This window comes from Apium graveolens, unplaced genomic scaffold, assembly GCF_009905375.1.
Source record: "Apium graveolens cultivar Ventura unplaced genomic scaffold, ASM990537v1 ctg2964, whole genome shotgun sequence".
NCBI lineage: Eukaryota > Viridiplantae > Streptophyta > Magnoliopsida > Apiales > Apiaceae > Apium > Apium graveolens.
In genome coordinates, this window is record NW_027417875.1 from 8364 (window position 1) to 31375 (window position 23012).

The 23012-nt window shown below is 35.7% G+C and overlaps 1 pseudogene; it reads left to right on the forward strand.

Annotated features, from left to right (window-relative positions):
* Positions 1-4705: 4705 nt before the first annotated feature.
* LOC141700843 (putative inactive receptor kinase RLK902) lies at positions 4706-21079 on the forward strand (annotated as a pseudogene).
* The last annotated feature ends 1933 nt before the right edge of the window (positions 21080-23012 follow it).

Consider the following 23012-nt stretch of genomic DNA (forward strand, 5'->3'; position numbering starts at 1 on the left):
TAAAAATTTGAGGGATCGAATCTAACCTTTTAAAATTAATTCGGAGATAACGATCAGAGATCCTTAGCAGTTGCTCCTCAAGTGTGAAGCACTCCACCGGTATCCACCAAGAAAACGACTTTTAGGAGGAGGAGGAGGTGGAGAGAATTTGGTTTTCTGAAACTTTTGGGTTTCTGGGGTAAGAATAAAATATGGTCTATAATAGTGTATTTATAGGCAAAATTTTCAGCTGAAATTTTCCCATAAATAATATTATTATTATCCCATTTATTATTCTCATTAATAATTAAAACACCTTTTAATTATTAATCCTTTTTCTAAATACTTTAGAAATAATTATCTCTCTTGATTTAATTTCCAAAAATTAAATCCTCAATTAATAATATTAAGAACTTTTCTTAATTAATTTATAATCAATTAAATCTCATTTAATCAATTATTAAATTTGCCAATTAATTATTTATTTCATAAATAAATAATTATTAGCCATTATTAATTAATTCCTCCACCAAAAAATCATTCTCTTTTTATGGTGTGACCCTGTAGGTTCAATATTAAGCCGGTAGTAGAAATAAATAATAATAAAACTATTTTATCATTATTTATATAAATTCTCTAATTTATTAAATATGATTAATTAATTAATCACATTTATTCTACATCGTGAGTGATGCTTTTCAACATATCGCGACTATCCGGATAATATGAATTCACTGCTTAGAATACCAAGAACCTGTCAGTGAATAGTTACTGTACAATAAACTCCTTCTACCCTACAATGTCCCGATTAAATACAAGGCATGGATCTCGTGTCAAGCCTATCTAATTCAATCACTTGCTTACCATCTATTATGCGTAGTTCTATGCAAATTAGAAACTCCTTTCTAATTTCATTTACTCTGGCCAGAGATTCCTGAACTAGCATAAGTGGATCAGCCTTGAACATTCGCTTCCTTCACTGGAAGGGGTAGATCCTTTATTGATCATACACTATCTTCGTGTACAAATTCCTATACCCAGAAGAGCCCTAATAATTGTCCCTGGAGACTAAGAACTAAACCAAAGCATAGTTCAGTGTACACAAGATGACTATGATGACCTCAAGTCTAAGGATACTTGTACAACTATCACTTAGCGAACAACTGCTGACACGTGAGTGAACTCCATCAGTTGTTCAGCTAGGCGAGTCATGTTCAGTGAACTTATTCCATAATAAGCACCTACATACTAGCTATAGTGTCATCACACAAATGTCTATGAGAACAGACATCCTTTATAATGAAGCAAGCATAGTATGTACCGATCTTTGCGGATTATTAATTACCAGTTAGTAATCCTATGACCAGGAACTATTTAAGTTTAGAGTTATCATCTTTTTAGATCTCACTATTATGATCTCATCATAATCCATAAAAAGCTTTACTCTAAACTATGGTATATTTTTTTTAAACACTTAAATAGATAAAGCCCGTAATAAAAACAAAACAAGTCTTTATTAATATTAATGAAATCAAAACAGATTACATAAAAGTTATTCCTAAATCCTAATACATGATTGGACTTAGGACATATTCCTTTCAATTGCTTGGATCCTGGTCAAGGCTGAGCGCCCGATTATGCCGTTGTAAGATGAGGGAGTATTGATCACGTAGAACTTAATCACATGGGTAACTTGGTTTGGGGCCGATCCAAATATCACTAGCAAGTACAAAGTTCCTTGGATCGGGACCAATTTGTTTTCGAACCCATACAGAGGTCCTCTCGGCATTCATTTGAGCGCACGCTCCCTAGCTTCATCCGGTCCACAATATGCTTGAAGAGTATGTTTACTGAAGATCCATTATCAATCAGCATCCTTCTCACTTCGTTGTCAAAGATATCAAGTGTTATCACCAAGGCTTCGTTGTGATTTGGGTTGACCTCTTCATAATCCTTGCTACTGAATGAGATCATCATCTCCGGGTAGGATTGAATTGAGAATACCTCATCTCCTGAGCCCGGGCTCCTAGGGGGAGAGTGTGAGCCTCCCAGGACCACATTTACCACATTCTTACCTTTTCTTTGCCTTTCCTCTCTCTGATTTTTCTCCCTTGAGATGTATTGATTCAGGTTCCCCTTCTTGACTTGATCTTCAATGAAGTATTTTAAAGAGAGACAATTTTCAGTCTTGTGTCCATGGGTTTCATGATAGTCGCACTGCCTGTTATAAGGCCTGCTCTCTGGGGGAGTCTGCATTGGCTTTGGAGGATAGTAGAATTGCTTTCCCTTGATCTCCTTCCGTATCTCTTCTCGGGTCCTATTTAGTTGTGTCCACTCTGGTTCTTGCCTAGGCTCCCTTTGCTGCCTAGGGGGACCGGGATCACTTTTGGATTCTATTTTAGGACCCAATCTTTGGAATATTGGGGTGTTTTGTACAACATTTATTTTCTGGGTTTGGTTGCTTTGTTTGAACTTTTTCTCCTGATGGTAACCCCCTTTCGGTCGGTCATCAGAAGATTTGTTCCTGTTCCCTCCATTCCGAGTCATTCTCATTTCCTGGAGAACATCCGTTTCTTTTATAAACCGGGCTGCCATAGAATAAGAAGCGGCTAGGCTTTGGGGTTCCTTGTTTATCAACTCCACAATATACCTCTCGTTGTGTTCTGGATCCAGGTTTCTTCGAAATATGCTTAGAGCCTCCCTTTCATCGAGATTCGAAACTTTGTTGATGGCTTCTTGGAACCTCCGCATGTAGGCTGAGAGTGCTTCGTTATCATACTGGCGGATTGTCTCCAGGTGGCACATGTGCATTTCATGTGTTTTGTTGGCTCTGAATCTTCTAAGGAAGGCTTCTCTGAATTCTTTCCAGGAGTGGATGCTTCTTGATGGGATTCTGCTGAACCATCTTTGAGCCCCCCCTTTGAGGGTCGAGGCGAAGAATCTGGATTTCGTCAAGTCATTGTAATAGTATATCTGAGCTATCTGTTCGAAGTAGTTGAGGTGCTCTTCCGGATCCCCCAGCCCATCGAAAGAATCAAAGTTGTAGTGTTTGAGATTTTTCTGCTGGGGGATGGCTTCTAGGGAGTGGCTGAAGGGCGTGAGGGTCTCCCCAACTTCCACCCCGGATTCTTTCTCCATTTTTCTCTGGAGCTCGTAGATCATTTCCTTGAGGTCTTTCTGAACCTCCTCTTCGTCATCGGAAATGAGTTCGGGGGTAGGGTCCCTCCGAGTTCTTTTTCCTCTTGTTTTAGCTAGGAGCCTCTCCTCCTCCATCTGCATTCTTTTCTGAATTTTTTGCTCCAGCTTTTCCTCCTCTTCTTTTCTTATCTTTTCTCTGATTTCTTCTAACTTTTTCTTTCTGGTTGCTTCTGTCTCCTTCTTACTAGGCTCTTTTGATTCTTTTTTGCCTTGGCCCCAATTCGGTCGAAGACAGATCTCCTGGATTGCTGAGAGTCCCCGGACTCTTCTTGCTCATCATCTTGTTCAAATTCCATCTGAGCCCGGGCTTGTTCATCTCTGTAGAGCCTGATTGCTTCAGCAAGTTCATGGCTTGTTAAGTTAGCCATATGTTCCTCTGCAACTGGAACATTGGTGTACTTGTACTGATTTAGCTCTATGACATTTCTAGCATCCCTGATCGGGGTATGCTGTGTCAGTGGTTGCTCCTGGAAGGTCTCCCTGTCTCCTCCAGGTTCTTGAACTTGAGAGGGGTCTTGATCCTGAATATGGGTACTGGCGGAGGGCCTACCAGCTGTACTTTTTCCTGCTCTTGCCATCACCCCATATGTACAAACAACTGACCAAGATTTGAGGCTACAAATGTGGATCTGAGGTTGCTTTTTTTTGAAGATTACAAAAAATTTCCAGAATAACAGCAAGCAAATTTTCTGGGTTTTTCTAACAATACCAAACAAGAACAGCAGGCTCTTGAACACAAAAGAAAATATGCAAGCTAAAACAGTTCTGGGTTTTAAAATCACCAAGACTATTAAACCCCAGGCTTCAAGATTATCAAGATTATCAAACCCTAAACAACTAAAACTTAACAAACAAGAGCGGGCTCACACAAACGTGGCCTAAAGCAACAAGCTCACACAAACGTGGCTAAAATGAACATTCATATTCAAGAAAGGGTTTGGTTGTTTATGTTCTTACAGGTTTGAAAATGGACTCTCTCAAGAGTTTGCTGATGAAGATGAATCCAGGGGCACCGAGACCCAAGGATGGAGCGCCCCTCCTTCTAGCGCCAAATGATAACTCCGGTGAGCGGGCGGCTCCGTCCGACGGCGTTCCTGGACCTTCTATGCGTGGATGAGGTGTAGTTGCTGGTTGGGCACCTGCAAAACAACACCAGAAGGGGGGTTTGGCTCCCACGGCGCCTCTGGTGTGAGAATAAGAACAGGCTTTGGAGAAGATGAGGGTATATATATTTATGTAATTTAGAGGCTGCTCTGTATGTGTGTCTATATGTGATGGCTGCTGTGTGTTTTGAGTGTATGAGAGTGTGTGAGTGTAAGAGAAAAATATTTTCCAACCCCTAAACCCTTCAGTCTTGGGGGTATATATAGCCCCAAGGTAGGGTTTAGGGGTAGTTACCTCTAAACCTGAGCCGTCGGATCTTGAGAGCGGAGGACGCCTGGCTTGGGCGGATTGCTTACACGTGTCCAGGGGAGGACCACCTCCAGAGTGTCCTAACAGCCTCTGACACGCGCCGTGCTTGTCTGGAATGTCGATTGTTGATAGTTTTCATAGTCACGTGCCCACGTACCCCTCCTTGGCGGGTTGTAGGGTGTGCATGTGTTTGATGGGACCCCGTGCATGGCGGTCTGAGTCCAGATCCGGATCCGGGTGGGCATTAGGTCCGGGCTCCCTGTTGGATCCGGATCCGGGTCATAGGATGGGCCCGGGCCTGGTCTCTCCATTTGATTGTTCTGGGAGAGGGGGGTCTCGGTCCATCGATCGAGCCTGATATCCTTTAGATCCGAGTTGAATCCTAGCCGAGTCTCTTATACCCTATCAGGTTATTTTGATCTTTGTTAGTCTTCTATGGCTTGTATGTCGTCGTAAAAATAAGGAAGCTAGGGTTCTTAGGTCATGTCAAGAAAGTGAAGTTAATGAGAAGGCGAGAGGTGAATTGGTGTACTTTCGGGAACCAGACGTGGTCTCTGATTTGAATGATCTTTTGGGAGCTTTTTCTGAGGTGTTAGGGAAGGGTGCATTCGGGATATCGTATAAGATGACTTTAGATAATGAAGAGGTGATGGTGGTTAAGAGATTGAAAGAGGTGGAGGTAGCAGAGAAAGTATATAGGGATAGATTGAGAGGCTTGGAAGTATGGATCATGAGAATTTGGTGCCTCTGAGAGCATATTCATATGGTGTAGGCCAGAATCTGCTTGTTTCTGATTACATGCCAATGGGGAGTTTATCTGCACTTCTGCATGGTGAGAACATTCATGCAATTTTGTTTTGGTTTTCGATTTGAGTAGTGTTTTTGTACAAAAAAATTGTACAGAATGACATGACATGGCACTTGATGTGGGGCGTTTTAAATGGTGTTGTTGATGTGAGTACAGGGGGGCCATTCCAATTAATATTCACCTCATGTCATTATGTACACAATTCTGTACATCAAGCATTTTCCTTTCGATATTGTTTACATTCTGAATTTTCCTTTTACGGATTTTTTTTCAATTTTGTTTTGTTGCAGAAAACAAAGCTGCAGGCAGGACTTCCTTAAACTGGGCTGCATGAGCAGCAATTGCGCTTGGTGCTGCCCGTGGAATTGCATACATTCACTCACTAGGGCCAGCAGTTTCCCATGGAAATATTAAATCATCGAATATCCTACTTACTACCTCACACGAGGCTCGTGTGTCTGACATTGGACTTGCTGAATTGTACGGGCCTGACACCATTCCCAATCGTGGCTATCGGGCACCAGAGGTAACCAATTCTCGCAAAGTCTCTCAGAAAACAGATGTTTACAGTTTCGGGGTTCTACTACTGGAGCTCTTAACAGGCATGTTGCCTACTCATGCTTTCTTGAAAGAAAACGATGTTGATCTTCCAAGGTGGGTTGAATCTGCTGTGAGGGAAGAATGGACATCTGAGGTTTTCGATGTTGAGCTCCTTAAGCATAAACATGCCGAGGACAAGATGGTTCAGCTTTTGCAGATGGCCTTAGCTTGTTGTGATCAATGTCCTCGTGAACGTCCTATAATGACCGAGGTATTGCAGAATATTGGGGAGCTTTGCGTATCCCGTTAATAACAAGGTTTTATATCAAATTGCCCACCAAACTCGTTAAAATGTATCAAGTAGGTACTCAATCTTCACGACGACTCATTTAAACCACTAAAATACTAGTATATATCACTCCGCTAGTTTTTTTTAAGATTTTTTAACAAAAAACGTTAACTTTAAAAATTTGTAGTCGTATATTTTTGTTAAACTTCAAGACACATATAAATTGAGATAAATAACGAGATTCCTAATTGAAAGTACATATTCTTTTCATCTTTCTGTTGAATTTTATTTAAATTAATACCGCAATTGCAGACCACCCAGCTTTTATTTTACTCGTGAAGATAACGATTATTTTAGGACCAATTACACATATATACAGATGAGAAAGAGGCACTCAAAATGATGATAATTAAAGAAATACACGGCAAACACAACACTTTTGTTAAAAAAATTAAAAAAAATTAAAAAAATCTAACGGAGTGATATATACTAGTATTTTAGTGGTTTAAATGAGTTGCGGTGGAGATTGATTAGCTACTTGATACATTCTAACGAGTTCGGTGGACAATTTATATAAAACCCGTTAATAACAAGACCCCGAAAGACAATTATATTTAGAAGTTTGTGTTTTATCAATTTTCAGACACATGTTTAAAATTCGAAAACCATTAAATTACACGAACTTTTTTGTGTGTACTAACTAGTATCTATCTACACAAAACGATTTGAAACCCAAATAAATGGGAAATGATACACGAGATTTTTTGAGGTTCACATTACATTTTCAAAATTTTAAACCTAGAGTCTAAACAGAAGCCATTATAGAAGGCACTGAAATTCACGTCTCTACCATTCATCAACGATTGCCTGCAAACGTACAAATATACTGCTTCTATAAGTTATATTAATAGAGTAAAAATCACAAGTTGTGTGATATTCCAATATTTTTTTCTTTTTATATAATATATATTAATTGTTAGTTTTTGGGGCTGGATATAAATCTATAATTAATTTATAAAATATGATATTTAAAATTTGTTTTGGGTGAACTTTAAATTTTTATTTTATAGATGGGTTCGCCCTACAAATATATCGGGCCCTAGTGAACCACGTAAACTCGGTAGGCTCGAAAAAAAAATTATTTTTTAATTAGGTTATACCTGTGATATAACCTCGATCTGGATGGTCATGTTTATTTAATGATATTAAGCAGGGAATAATATTATAATTCTTTAAATTTTCAAATCCCATCTTTGTTTTGTAAAAAAATAATGAAGGTTATCCAAAGATTATAATCCTTTAAATTATTCTATGTCATATTTGTTTTGTTTGAGTAGAGGATAGGGTTATAATCCTCTCTAATACTTGGTGGGAGGGAGTATTATTTTATCCCCTCTTACAAATCAGTTTTTAAAGGATTATAATCCCTCGTTATAATTCTATGTAAAACAAATAGAGGATTGGAAAATTTAAACTACTATATTCCAATCTCAAACACTATCTCTCAAAACAAATATAAAATAAAATTTTAAAGGATTATAATACAATGCTACACTTAATCTTTCCAAACAAACATATATGATAGGATTATTTTATCCATAAGACTAATTTTAATGAATTAGTTATCCACGGATTATTATTCCGGGATTATAATCTCATGAAATAAACATGGCCTATAAATATAAGATAATATAATCTTATTCTGGGGGCAGCTGGCGTTGAGTAAATAGCGGGGAGAAATAGAAAATGCATATCATATCATGTATATTATTAATTCATTACTCATATATTCATATTACTCTCGAGATTGTGTCATGCACTAGCAAGGTTAGCAAATACCTGAGCCTACAGCCATATTTATTTCATGGGATTATAAGGCTAGCAAATGCCTGAGCCTAGAGTCATATTTGTTTCATGGGATTATAATCCCGGGATAATAATCCGGGGATTACTAATACCATCAAAATTAGTCTTATAGATTAAATAATCATATCCTAAGTTTGTTTGGAAGGATTAAGTTTAGGATTGTAATATAATCTTTTAAAATTTTATCCTATGTTTGTTTTGAGGATAGTACTAGCGATTGATATATAGTCCTCTAAATTTTCCAATCCTATATTTGTTTCATATAGAATAACAATGACGGGATTATAATCCTTTAAAAAATGACTTGTAGAAGGCGATAAAACAATATCTCCTTCCATCAAGCATTAGAGGGGATTATAGTCCTATCATCTATTACAACAAAACAAACATAAATTCTCCTCCCGTGGGATTCAAACATGTGACCAAGAGGACAATTTTCCTCTCTTTAACCAACTGAGCCAACCCTTGCTGCTTATATTTTCTTGTTTACACTTGACCTACAATGAATCTCATTCAAATATTTTACTGCAATATATGATGATGTGTCTTTGTTAAATTGTTATTTTTTTGATATTGATGGTCTTGTGTGACTAGCAGCTGGGTTGTGCTTACAATTTAATAATTATTTATTTTATAAATTCTAATCAAATATTGTGATTGTTTAATTTTTATAATATAATTTATACTTAATTGTAAACTGTGATTAAGTGGGTGTAAATTATTTAAGAAGCACAATTTGATTTCGTATTATTATAATCTCTAGGTTAATCATTATTTTTAAGTTCTTTTAATATAAATTTGAATAAATAACAACGTAACATATATTTTGTTGGTCCAAATATTTAGTGCAATGTTATTATTTTTATAAAATTTATATTGAGTTTTTGTTACTTTATTACAAGATTTATATCAAGAATTTTGAATTAATAATGTGAATAATAGGTGTAGGTGTACCGGATCTACTTAGTTTGCATGCATGTTTTATGTGACCGGGAAGTAGAGCTGGCCAAATATGCGGGTTTGAACCGCACATTCGGGACTGGTTCGTACGGAAACCCGTAATTATTCGGCCCGAACCGGACCGGTTCAAGCCCGCACAATTCGTTAAATTAATCGAGCCGGTTACGAATACAATATTAGAAAACCGGGACCAGGACCGGCCCACACTAACGTGCCCACACGGAACCCGCGTGAGCTGCACGTGCCTGCAAACCCGCACAGCCCGTACAGGCCCGCACAATGCCTTCACTCAATTTCAATTCTCTCTCTAACTCTCTGCCTATCTCAATCTCAATTGTCAATCTCTGCCTTATATATTTCCTAATTAATATTTTTTTGTTTATTTCATTTATAACTTTTTAATATTTGACGCGGTTTGTTCTCTTTTTTTAGAGAGGAGTCCTCTCACATTATTTGTAATATTTTTTAATTAATAAAATTTATATGAGGTGCCGTCCTCTTTCAATCAAAAAACAAAATAATCGAAATCATTATTTTAACCAAATACGAAAATCAAATCAAAGTAATTATGAAATATAAAATATGAAATATATTATTTAAGAACCGGATTAAAAATAACAAAGTAAGAAACATGTACAAATTCTCCTATTCTACTAGTCTACAACTAATTATTTGCTATCTGCTATTCTGCTACATAGATTACTTCTTTATGCTCTAAAAGTAATAATACTATAATAAAACATATAAATTATAATAATGCAAGTTGCTTTGTTTTGCTGGAACAATGCACTGATAATCCAAATATATAATAAATTAAGAAAGCAAGTTACGGACTGCAATTTAATCAAACCAGCACAGGCCCGCACACACAGCCCGGTTAATCCGTCTCGGCTCGCACAGCCCGTGACTCGCGGTTAATCGCGTACCGGTTACGAGTCTGATTTTAACGGTTTAAACCCTGCCCGAGCCTGATTCGTTATTAAGCTGGCTGGTCCAGTGTTTATATCTCGAGTGCTCAACCCGTGTGCGCCCGGCCCGGCACGGACCGCACAAGTGGCCAGGTCTACTTGCCAGTTGCCACTAGAGATGGCCAAATGTGCGGGTTTGAACCGCACATTCGGGACCGGTTCGTACGGAAACCCGTAATTATTCGGCCCGAAACGGGCCGGTTCAAACACGCACAATTCGTTAAATTAACCGAGCCGATTACGAATCCAATATTGGAAAACCGAGCCCGGACCGCACAACACTGACCCGGCACGGCTGCAACCCGCGCGAGCTGCACAAGCTGCACAACCCGCACAGCCTGCACGCCCGCGGGTGAGCACACACAGATTGCACAGCAGCAGGTCTGGAAATTAGCTTATAAATACATACATACATTTACAAATCTTCACTGACTCTCTTACTCTCTATTTTGTTTCTCTCTAATCTCTCTCTAACTCTCGACTCTCGACTCTGCCTCTCTCAATCTCTCAAGTCTCAATTAACTTATATTTTTTTCTTTTGTTTCCGAAATTCATAGACACACACTCATCACAATTTACACACACAGACAGTGACAAGGGCCAGTTAGGCTAGGAAGAAAAAAAGAAGAAAAATAATTAAACCCGAAGCCCGCATCAACCGGCCGGCAGCCCGCATCAATCCGCCCTCATCAACCCGCGGCCCGCACAGCTCGCTCACGAGTTCAGTGTCGGGTACGAGTTTGCTTCTGGCGGTTCAAGCCCAGCCCGGCCCGATTCGTTTAATTAACGTGCTGGTTCAGTATTCATTATTTCCGGGTTTAACCCGCTTTCGGCCCGGCCTGGACCGCACAGCCCGCACTATTGGCCACCTCTACCGGGAAGCCTGTTATTCCATGGAGATGTAAAATGTGATTTTGTGGCTCTTAATAGTAATCACATTATTTATTTTATTATTTATTTGATAAAATTATTTAATTAATTTCCTACATATTACAACGGGCTAAGTTCGTCCAATTTATATGTTATGTATAAATTAGGTTTTGATCATTATATGTCATTTATTCTTAGTAATAGCCTGCAAACCACGTGAACCAAGGTAAACCGCATTTTAAGCTACACTCTGACTCAGGAGTCATAATCATAAATTTTTCTTCCGTGGGATTTGAACATGTGACCAAGAGGATAATTATCCCTTTTTAACCAACTTAGCCAACCCTTTTGGGCTTAAATAGTTAAATTTGTTTATCGTATTGTCAATTATTAGATCATGATTTTGTATTCTCGTTAATTCATGGCTTTATATTCTTTTTCTAGTGAAATGGTGTATTAATATATATTTTCTAATAATTAAAATTTACTAACTGTTAGCTAATTGTCGGGTATTGTTCAATTATATTATTAATTTATTTGTTTACTAATACTAATCATATTCTCTAGCATTTGAATTCCCTTACTTATATTCTTTTTCTAGTAATAATAATTATATTATTAATTTATTAGTATTTGATTTTTATTCCAATGCATGTCCTATTAGCTTATCACGGCTTCTTTTCGTCTTATTATCATTACTATAGTAATATTTGTTGTATCTTGATCAAAATGTTATTATACTGTAATTATTCTACTTAGCTCTTTAGTATAGGTATGCATGAGTTCATAATTTGTTTTATATTTAGTTTAGTAATCCTTTAGATTTATAAATATTTAATTGGTCCTTAGATTTTAATTGTGGGTTTGATCTCTTTTATGAGGTACGAATTCTGATTACCTTCTCTTAAATTAAAATTATCAATTATTATTTAATTTTCTTTTTAGCGATCTTACAAATTATTATTCTTTTATGTTGTGTGAACACTTCTTCGTACAAATTTATTTACTCTTTGTTTTTCTTATAATTAAAATCATGGGAACGAACTTCTAACCCTTTTATCGCTCCATTTACATTATAAATGTTCTTTATAACTATTGTTAAGTAAAATTTGTAAATTGGCACCTTTGTGACCTTCTCTGTTTACCTTCTGAAACGAATGCTCCATCTTTCTCTTTATTTTACAAATAATAAAATATTCGTTAAATTTTTTATTGATTCACTAAAATTGTGGACTTGTTGTACCCTACGTGTACCTACTTGTACGCTTTTCCTGATTCGATTTTCCAATTTAATGTTGCTTTATGACTTGTATATTGTTTTACTTCACATTTTATTGCGACATTGTTTTATTTTATTTTTCTTTGGTGCAATGAGTCAACCAACCTTTGAAATCTATTTGTTGGGCTTAGACCGATCTGCGTGGGTTAATCACACACAATGTTCAAATGGAGTTCGGAGTAAAACTGAACTAGGCACCAACTCGTATCGGTGGGTGAGTGTACGAGCACGTGTTTGGATATGAGATGTGATTAGATCATGATCGCTATTGTATTGTTGGGATGTATTTTACATTCCTTATTTCGTCTTCTGGATTACCGAGTAAGAAACCATTGTCCTAGGTGATTATAGTTTGGCGAGTATAGTTTTGTGTAAGAGACCCTTATTACACCCACCTTACTTGATACTTCGTTTAACTTCCATTTTAAAATTCCGCTCTGCTATTTTTATTTAAATTTTTATCACTGTACTTATTCGTTTCATATTATTTTGAAAATATATTTGATCTCTACGTAATTGTCAATCATTGTCTTCGTTTTACTAATGAAAAATTAAATCGTATGTCAATTTTAAACTTTATAAAATTATATTCATACTGGGTCTTTGGCTCACTCGTATTTCATTTTTTCTGCTAATAAATAGGGTTTAAAAGCGGAAATTTTGATGAGAGCAACCATAAATCAACATATATACGAATACTCTTATTATGTAATTAGTATATAAGGGATGTTTATATTTAGATTTTGTTAATTTGTCAACTATTAATATGTTAGAAAATGGAAAGTTTGAGGCATATTTTATATATGTTCTTGATATGATTTCCGGAAACTAACACTTGGAGGTTGTTCCTTGACATGAGGACTTAAACTTTCATATTTGGATCTAAGACATTTTCTTAGTGGAATCCATGAATATATTGCGACAAAGTTGCTTGTTTGAAATGGGTTATGGGGATTTTGTCCCACATTGGTATTGTAAAAGAAAGATATTGAGTTTATATAGTATCTTGTGTTAGTGTTGTTTACAACTACTAGCATAAGTGGAATGCTTATGTGGCCTAGTGCTAGTGGAAACTCTTATATTTTTCTTTTCTATTACAAATTTAATTATTTATATTGATTATTTAATTATTAATATAAAATATATTGAGTAAGGATTATTTTAATCATACTCTGAATATATTTTGTAATATTAATATTAATTAATCAGGATATAATATAAATAATAAGGAAAACCCATTTTGTTTACTTTTTCTGTTTTGTTACTTGGTGTACCACATCGAGTAAAATAGAAGAAGAGTAACTTAAGATGCATATATATTGAGAGGTATACTTGAGATTAAAATGACACAAGTCTCGGTGCCTACCTCACAAACATATATGAGTTGCATAGGTTTTTTGGGCAAACTGAGGTGCGAGTCGCCGTTGATCATTGTTGGTTCTGTGGCCAGATTGATCTGTTGTTGTTTTATCCTGGAAGCGATATTGCTGCATTCCATCACTGTTTAAGTGGGGGGCAATAATCTCTTCAAGAACAGTCAAGTCCTCTTGAAGGATTTGGCGACTCAGCTGTTGTGTTCTTCTTCTTATCAGAATTTGGAAAGCGATAAGAGATAAGTTTTCTTTACTTTCTTTGTCAATTACAGTCTTTATAGTTTGTTATTGCCTTCGTGTTTTGTTTCGTTAGTTGGGTTATTTGCCATGTTCTTGTTATTATATATATAACTGCCCATTGTTGCTGTGTAGTTAGAATTATACCCAACAATCTTGAAGAGATTATCTGTATTATATATTAATTAGCAAGATGGTTAACGAAACTGCTGATGTTCCTAAAATTGTTGAGACTGGTTTTGGTTCTGGTGGTACTACTACCATTGATTGGACCACGTATCATTTTCCCCATCCAATTGATTTATCGGGTATGCCTAATAAATTTAGTGGTGGAGCTTCTTTTTCTCTTTGGCAGAAAAAGACGAAGCTCTAGTTAACGGTTAAGTGTCTATTGTTAGTGGTACAATATGATCCTCCTGGGTTGGATCAAGAGAAAGCTGAATCTATTAAGGTTTATGCTTTATGGGCTGAGAAGGATGGGGTGGCTAGGGCAGCCAATTTTGGCATCCTTGGAGAACACCTTGTTCGATGTTTATTCATCAGATGCCTATACCTGCTAAAGTCTTATGGGATAAGCTAGACCAAACCCATAATACTGATTCTGAAGGATTTGAGAAGTATTCTGTGGCTAGGTTTCTTGATTTTAAGCTGGTGGATGGAAAATCCATGACTGAACATGTTCATGAGTTTGAGATGTTAGTTCATGATTTGGGTGAGTCCGATATGGTCTTGCTTGAGAAGTTTCGAGTGATGTCTGTGATTGAAAAGCTCCCTAAGTCTTGGGAAGAGTTTGCTCTCTCCCTGAAAATACAGAAAGGAGAGATCACATGGATTAACTAGATGTTGGACATCTCAGTACAAGAGCAGCACAAGTCCAAACAGGGACATGTGTTGCCTGTGGAACATGGGAGCTCGAAGGTGAATGTAGTTACTGTAGGACAGAAAAGAAAGGTAGTCACTAAGAAGGCTAACACTAAACTTGACAAGAACAAGGCTAAGAAACCAAAGACGAACAAACCATGTTGGTCTTGTGGACGGGTTGGTCATTGGAGCAAGGACTGTCCAAGTAAGAAAGCTAAGAAAGCTGGAGTGGTAGCTCAAGCAAATACTGTGCTTGGACTTGGAACCACGAATGGGCCAGTAGCTAACATGGTCATTGGTGAGGTTGTTACCTCTAGAACCGATGACGGGTATGTTACTTACAACCCTGTACTACTTTCCACTTATCTGTCACATGAGTGGTTGATTAATACTGGAGCTAATGTACATATTTGTGCTGATATTAGCTTGTTGTATCTTATCAACAGAGTCATGGAGTGACAGTGACGATGGGGAATGCTAGTGCTGCACAAGTGCTTGGAATAGGAAACGTGGACCTGAAGTTTGCTTCTGGGCGGATTCTATCTCTCACTAGAGTGTATCATGTTCCCTCTATTCGTATAAATATTATAAGTGGAAGTTGTTTAGTAAAAAACGGCTTTGAACTTTCTTTGAAGTATAATAAAGTAGTTATTACTCATACTGGTACATTCTTTGGCAAGGGTTACTTGTCTGATAGTTTGTTTTTAATAAATGTTGAACCCGTTTTGGGTGGTTTTATTAATGATAGTGTTGCACCTTCTGTTAATTGTGTAGAATCATCTGATTTGTGGCACTTACGAATTGGTCATTTAAATTTTGGTGCTCTAAAGATTATGGTGAATTTAGAGTTGATTCCAAAGTACGCCATTGATAAGAAATCTAAGTGTTAAGTGTGTGTAACTGCTAAACAAACAAGGAAACCTTTTCATATTGTTGTTAGGGATTCAGACTTGTTAGATTTAGTGCACTCAGACATATGTGAATTTGGTGGTGTGTTGACCAAGGATCACTGTAGATATTTCATTACCTTTATAGATGATTGTAGTAGATATTGTTATGTTTATTTGCTTAAACATAAGAATGAAGCACTAGGTAAATTCATTATGTATAAAACTGAAGCTGAAACACAAATTGGCAAAGTACTTAAACGTTTGAGGTCTGATAGAGGTGGTGAATATACGAGTACCTTGTTTAATGAATTTTGTGCAAGCAATGATATAGTTCATGAGGTTACTCCACCATACACACCTGAGTCTAATGGGGTGGCAGAACGAAAGAACAGAACTTTTAAATACATGATTAACAGTATGCTAATTAATTCTGGGTTGCCTAAGTACATGTGGGGAGAGGCTCTGAATACGGTTTGCCATATTCTGAATAGAGTCCCTCTGAAACATATGGACAAGACACCATATGAATTATGGAGAAAGCGTAGGACAAGTTTGAGTTATCTTCGTGTGTGGGGGTGCTTTGCTAAGGTATTTTTCCCTAAACACAAGAGAAAGAAACTGGGTCCGAAAACTGTTGATTGTATCTTTCTGGGCTATCTTGAAACCACAACTGCTATGAGATTTTTAGTATTAAAATCTGACATAGATGGTATTGTGGCGAATACGATAGTTGATTTTCGTGATGCAACTTTCTTTGAGGAAGTATTCCCAATGAAGACTGGTATATCTTTGGGTAGTTCTGAGGATGATCCCACTCACACATCAAGTTCTATTCCTGATCATGTGGAAAAGATGACAAATGTGGGGGTGGATCCTGGTAGTAGCTCTACTCCTAACAAAGTAGAGGAACCTAGAAGGAGTAAGCGTGCAAAGGTAGTCAAGGACTTTGGAAGTGACTTTATCACTTACAATGTTGAGGATAAGCCTTTAACTTTCCGTCAAACCAAGGATTCTTCGGAGTCAAGGCATTGGAAAGGCGCTTTAAAGAGTGAAATTGACTCAATTGTTTCAAACGGAATATGGGAATTAGTTGGTCTCCCTCCAGGGTGTTCTACTATTGGATGTAAATGGATCTTCAAAAGGAAGCTAAACCCTGATGGCTCAATAAATAAGTACAAGGCTAGGCTAGTTGATAAGGGCTTTAGGCAAAGGGAAGGCATTGATTATTTTGATACATATTCTCCAGTTGCCCGAATGACAACAATCAGAATGCTTATTGCATTCTGACACTTGGAGGTTGTTCCTTGACATGAGGACTTAAACTTTCATATTTGGATCTAAGATATTTTCTTAGTGGAATCCATGAATATATTGTGACAAAGTTGCTTGTTTGAAATGGGTTATGGGGAATTTGTCCCACATTGGTATTGTAAAAGAAAGATATTGAGTTTATATAGCATCTTGTGTTAGTGTTGTTTACAACTACTAGCATAAGTGGAATGCTTGTGTGGCCTAGTGATAGTGGAAACTCTTATATTTTTCTTTTCTATTACAAATTTAATTATTTATATTGATTATTTAATTATTAATATAAAATATATTGAGTAAGGATTATTTTAATCATACTCTGAATATATTTTGTAATATTAATATTAATTAATCAGGATATAATATAAATAATAAGGAAAACCCATTTTGTTTACTTTTTCTGTTTTGTTACTTGGTGTACCACGTCGAGTAAAATAGAAGAAGAGCAACTTAAGATGCCTATATATTGAGAGGTATACTTGAGATTAAAATGACACAAGTCTCGGTGCCTACCTCGCAAACATATATGAGTTGCATAGGTTTTTTGGGCAACCTGAGGTGCGAGTCGCCGTTGATCATTGTTGGTTCTGTGGCCAGATTGATCTGTTGCTGTTTTATCCTGGAAGCGATATTGCTGCATTCCATCACAGTTTAAGTGGGGGCAATAATCTCTTCAAGAACAGTCAAGTCCTCTTGAAGGGTTTGGCGACTCAGCTGTTGTGTTCTTCTTCTTATCAGAATTTGGAAAGCGATAAAAGATAAGTTTTCTTTATTTTCTTTGTCAATTACAGTCTTTATAGTTTGTTATTGCCTTCGTGTTTTGTTTCGTTAGTTGGGTTATTTACCATATTCTTGTTATTATATATATAACTGTCCATTATTGCTGTGTAGTTAAAATTATACCCAACATAATAATCTGAAATTTTCGGGTTGTTACAAGTTGAGTATAAAGAAACAGTCCATTATTGATGATGACAGCAAGAATAAATAAAAATTATTGTTGATACCGCAGAAGTCCCGTTTGTAAAATAGTTAGCTGCATGTGTTTCTAAACGTTTTAATACTTCTGGTGTCCCAAACTAGAAAACAATATACGAACTCTACTAGTCCTACGGTCCTACCTACATAGCTAGTGTCTATTACTCCCTCCGTTCCTTAATACATTGCCTATTTTGACTTCTGACATTGTTCATGGTAAGCGATTGACTACTAATTTACGTCTAATTTATAAAATCAAGCATAGTCACGAGTGATCTTGTTGAATTCGTATTTATGAGTACTTTAATACAATGAAACTTTTATATTTAATACTAATACGAAATTAAAGATATAAACAAAAAAAGTGTACATTAGCAAACGTGTCTAACACAAATAACAAATGTTTTTGGAGACGGAGAGAGTAGTAAAAGGAAGTTAAGAATACGATCTAACAAATCAAGTCATTTAGACAAGTCATGCAAAACAATTGTTCAAGTTATGAGTTATCCCCACACGTTGTGGGCCACAACCACGACACAGTTTATAATAAAATTTAGACTAATTTTGTAAAATAAAAATTAAAAAGTATTTTTTCAGCATGAGTTCGAAAATCATGTATTTTATATTTTTAATCAGGGTGACTTATGCTCCCTCTGTCGACGATAATATTGTTAAATAACCAGTTGCTCTAAAATCTCGTTATGATTAATAACAACAAATATAATCAATACAAATACTTATATCAATCATAAATATTAAATTAAGTAAATGAGTGTTTAAGGATTCGAACCCGAGTCTCTTTCGAAATTGAACGTCGAAACCTTGTTAATTAATCAAGTCTTTATCTAATATGTGCCCATGAACACATGCTAATCACTAAAATTTATAATTTTAATGCATTTTGATTGGTATGGTTATTTTGAATGCAGGGATCCACCATTATAAAAAAATATAAGTTAATCAAAATAAGTTAAACTCACTGAATTTTGTGCTTAGAATGTGTTTATGGTGTGCCATAGAAAAACGGATTAATCAATCACTCTAAAATTTTAAAATAGTAGCGGAAGACTCAATTATCATCTTATAATACCTTTTAATAAATATATTAAGAAAATATTAAAATTAGGGTTGAGAAATGCATAATGAATAGAATTTTTTTTCTGGCCTTCCATGCCTGCCCAGGTGCGCATGTTTTTCAGTTCAAATAATTGAATAATTGATTTAATAAAATTCAACTGGCTCACATTCTGACTTGCTGCAGGCTTCCACACGGTACAGATTTAACAAAGTATTTACTTTAGATTTCAGAGTCTATTTAATTTTGCATGCCTCGTTTTCATGTCGCAAGACAAAAACTTCTTTCCTAGAAACTGCAAGTTCAGTTTATAATGCTTCCAAGTAGGGGTAAATCGCGAATAAGATAACCTATCCGATCCGAACGCTGATGAAACGAATATGATCATGTAAAATAAAATTTGTTATGAAAAAAATTCAATCCGATAAATATATGATATAAATTTGATACGATCCGATCCGTTCATATTCCTATCTGATTATATATAATTATATCTATACTTATATTTATATTTAAATTTATGACAAAAAAGAAAGGCTAAAACGACCGTTTAAATACGACGGTGACTAAATACGACGGTTTCTGGTCATTTTTTTAAGTCAACCAGGTCAAACTTCAAGTTCCCGCCTGAAAAAAATAAACAATGCCGGAGGTTCATTGTATTTAGAGGCCGTCTTATTAAGGCCGTCATACTTAGACACAAATACCACCACATTCTCTGATATGGTGGTATTTAGCCGAAAGAGCGGGAAAAACCCGCCAAATTGTTAATTTTTTTAGTACATATACGACCGAAATCCATCATATTTCACTTACTGAAAAGGCGACAAAACTCCCGGATTATTTGAATTTTTGGTTGAGATGGAGGAAAGTGAGCCATTTTTTTCAACTAATTCAAATTCTATTGCAAACACAATCAGTTGTATTTGTAAAAACAATTGTCACCCATTGTATTTTAAATCTATTTTAAAAAATTTCTAAAAATTAATTAACAATTTTGGAGTTTATAATTTATTTGATTTTTTTTAGTAATCCAACATAGAGATCTCTTTAATTTGAGAATTTTTTAAAAAAAATATTGTTTTTAAACTTTTATTTTCTAAATTTTTTAACTTAAATTAAAATTAACAAGTAAATTGCAATAGAATATGATTGTATTTACCTACAATCTTCTCCGGTTGTATTTAACTTCCAACACAAGTCGGTTGTATTTACTTGTCCTCATTTTTAATGTCGTTATGTCATTTTTTAACTTTTTAAATTACAATTAATTACACGGTCATATTTAGTCGTGCTTTGTTAACCACCTGCTGTAGTCGTATTAAACACCATAACTTAGATACCCTACTCCATCCCCTTTTTCTTTCCAATGGCAGCAAAATCACCCCTTCCATCATTTTCTCTTCTTCTCTCCTCTACTTTGTCCATAAAACCTTCCATGTAATTATCTTAAATCTTCAAGTATAATTTTTAGTGATTCCGTCATTTTTATGTGATTTTTTTTAACTCTTTTTATTGTAAGTAGAGTAACATCTAATAATTTTAATATAATTATCTTTAATTTTTTGTTAGATTGAATTACTTGAATTTGTTAATTATTATAATTGCCCAATATCGATTTGTATGTATGTATAGATGTCATTCGATGTTATCGATTTGATGAGGCAAAGTACTTAACAGAAGAATATAAAATTGGTATTAATAGTTGCATTAAATTTTCTATAGAACATTTTAAAGTCGAAGATAATGGTCTTATAAGATGTTCATGCAAAGATTGTGTGAATCAATACTATCCTGTAACTTGAAAATTGAAGTGTCGTATATCGTGCTTGTTAACGTGGTTTGTTGATTTGGTATGTGTGTGTATATGTGTGAATTAAATATTTATGGACGGTTACTTGATTCGAGAAGCTAGCACTTACCACTTTATTTGATGTGTATATCTATTGTTATAGATTTACATTCTTTTTCTCCCAATGAATTGTATATTATTTAGTGTATTAGGGTTTGACTTGGATTGCAATGTAGGCTTGCTGATAGCTTGGTTACATGTTTGTGTAGGTGGTCTGGGCTGGTCCATCAGGGAAGCGTAATAAAAAAGCGACAGATGTGCCTAGTGGAAGGAATGGTGGAGCAAGGACACCAACTGATGAAAAAAGTCATATGGAAGGAAACCATGATCGATGAACAGACAAGGGTATTACTTTTAAGAGAAAACGTCGCAGTTGCTGTGAAGGTGACTACTCAAGGATACCAACGATGAATGCTAGGTCGGTCATTTATTTTCAAAAGAACAAAAAAGGGTATTCAATTTTTACAAAAAAAAAAAATTATACTAACTGAACTAGTCATTTGGTTGATAATTATGTTTTGGAAAAGTCATGTTCTTATGTTGTCATTTTTGTAGTTTTGAGGGGAACACACCCAAGAAGACTTTGAGATACATTACTCGCATGAAATGGGACGAACATACAGTATGGTCAAAGGGGGCGGCATGTGAAACTTTTTACGCTAGGTGTATCAATAACTTCAATATAGATCTAGATTCTGACGAAGACAAAGATGATGAAGATCAATATAGATCTAGATCAATGGAGATACAATTTCAACATATGATGATGTTCCTGGAAGACAAAGACCAATTAAAGGAATTGTAATCAAAGAAGTCAACCAAACTGCAAATACTGAAAGACCTATTCTAAGGTCCCAAGCTATTCTAACTGTTGATAGGAGTTATAAGGGGAAAGAAAAATTTGGTGAATCCTCAAAGCTTGCACTAGAAGACTCAAACTCAGATTCTGACATGTCAACCCCTGACAAAACTCATGTTGAAGACATTCCAGTAAAAGCTGATGAAATTACTTCAACCATTGACATTGCTCATGTTGGAGAAATAAATGTCGAAGCTCAATCAGTCACAACCACTGATACTACTCATGTTGATGACAGAACTGCTCAACACTTAAAAGCTGATCACACAATTCTTGAAAAAGACCTAAACTCTGTTGAAGAAAAAATCCGACTCTAAGGATTTCCCAACACTTGATATTTCCAAACTTTTTATTGCAAAAAAGAAGAAACTTTTATTCTGTAAAAGGTCACCTGCACCTCAAAGAGATTCATCTGAAGCCATTAATAAAATCTTTAGTGGTAATTCAAAAGCAAGATTGGCTGGCAGAAGAGGTGGGTTGGGACTCTCAACTGCTGACACATATACATGGAATGCCTTGATTCTTAGAGAGCCAGGGAATATTCCATGAATTGATGAGAATGTAAAGCTTGAAGATTTACCGAAATTCATATCAATTCAAATTGTGCTTGATTTGTTTGACATAAATAAGCCAAAAGCAAATATGTTGTATTTCCTTGAGTCATGCAAGAGGTTGAAGATTCACAGGAATAAATGCAAGACAAACCATGAGAGGAGTTGGAATATGTTATAACTTTGCTTAATGTAAATAACTCTACAACTTCTAGGTGGTCGGCATATTTGAAGAATTTGGTATCCAGAAAGCATAGAAAAATGAGCTATGAATCCAAATAATTCCAAAGTACATAAAAGAAGATGATCAGACTGTTGATATGCCTTCCGGAGGAGCTAGGGTAACTACTTTTATTGGGATAAGAGTTCTCACTTTTAACCTAAATGGTAAAAAAAGTTGGGTTTTTGGAACTAGATGACTTATCACTTGGCAGATCCAACATTCATGACCTCAGAGCAGCTATTTATCAAAATGATAAATCTACTGAACAGTTGAAGGATATCAAACAGAGAATGTAAATGTATTTGAATGTTCTTGAAGAAAATCTACTCAAGAAATTATTTGTAAAATTTGAGGACTGAAGATAAAGTCTGATACACTCACTATCACGTACACTTGTTAATATTTCTGCATTTAGATAGTTTTGATATCATCAATTACGAACTTGTACATAATTTTTTTTAATACAAAAGTTGTGGAAAATTGTTGGAAATAATTGATGATATCAGCCTTTAGAACTATCAGAGTTTATGATAAGAGTTTACTGACTGGAAGATCGGAGTTGATGAAGACTATCAGTATTTGACAGATCAGAGTTTAAGATCAGTATTTTTCCATCAGCATCTGTCAAGACTGGT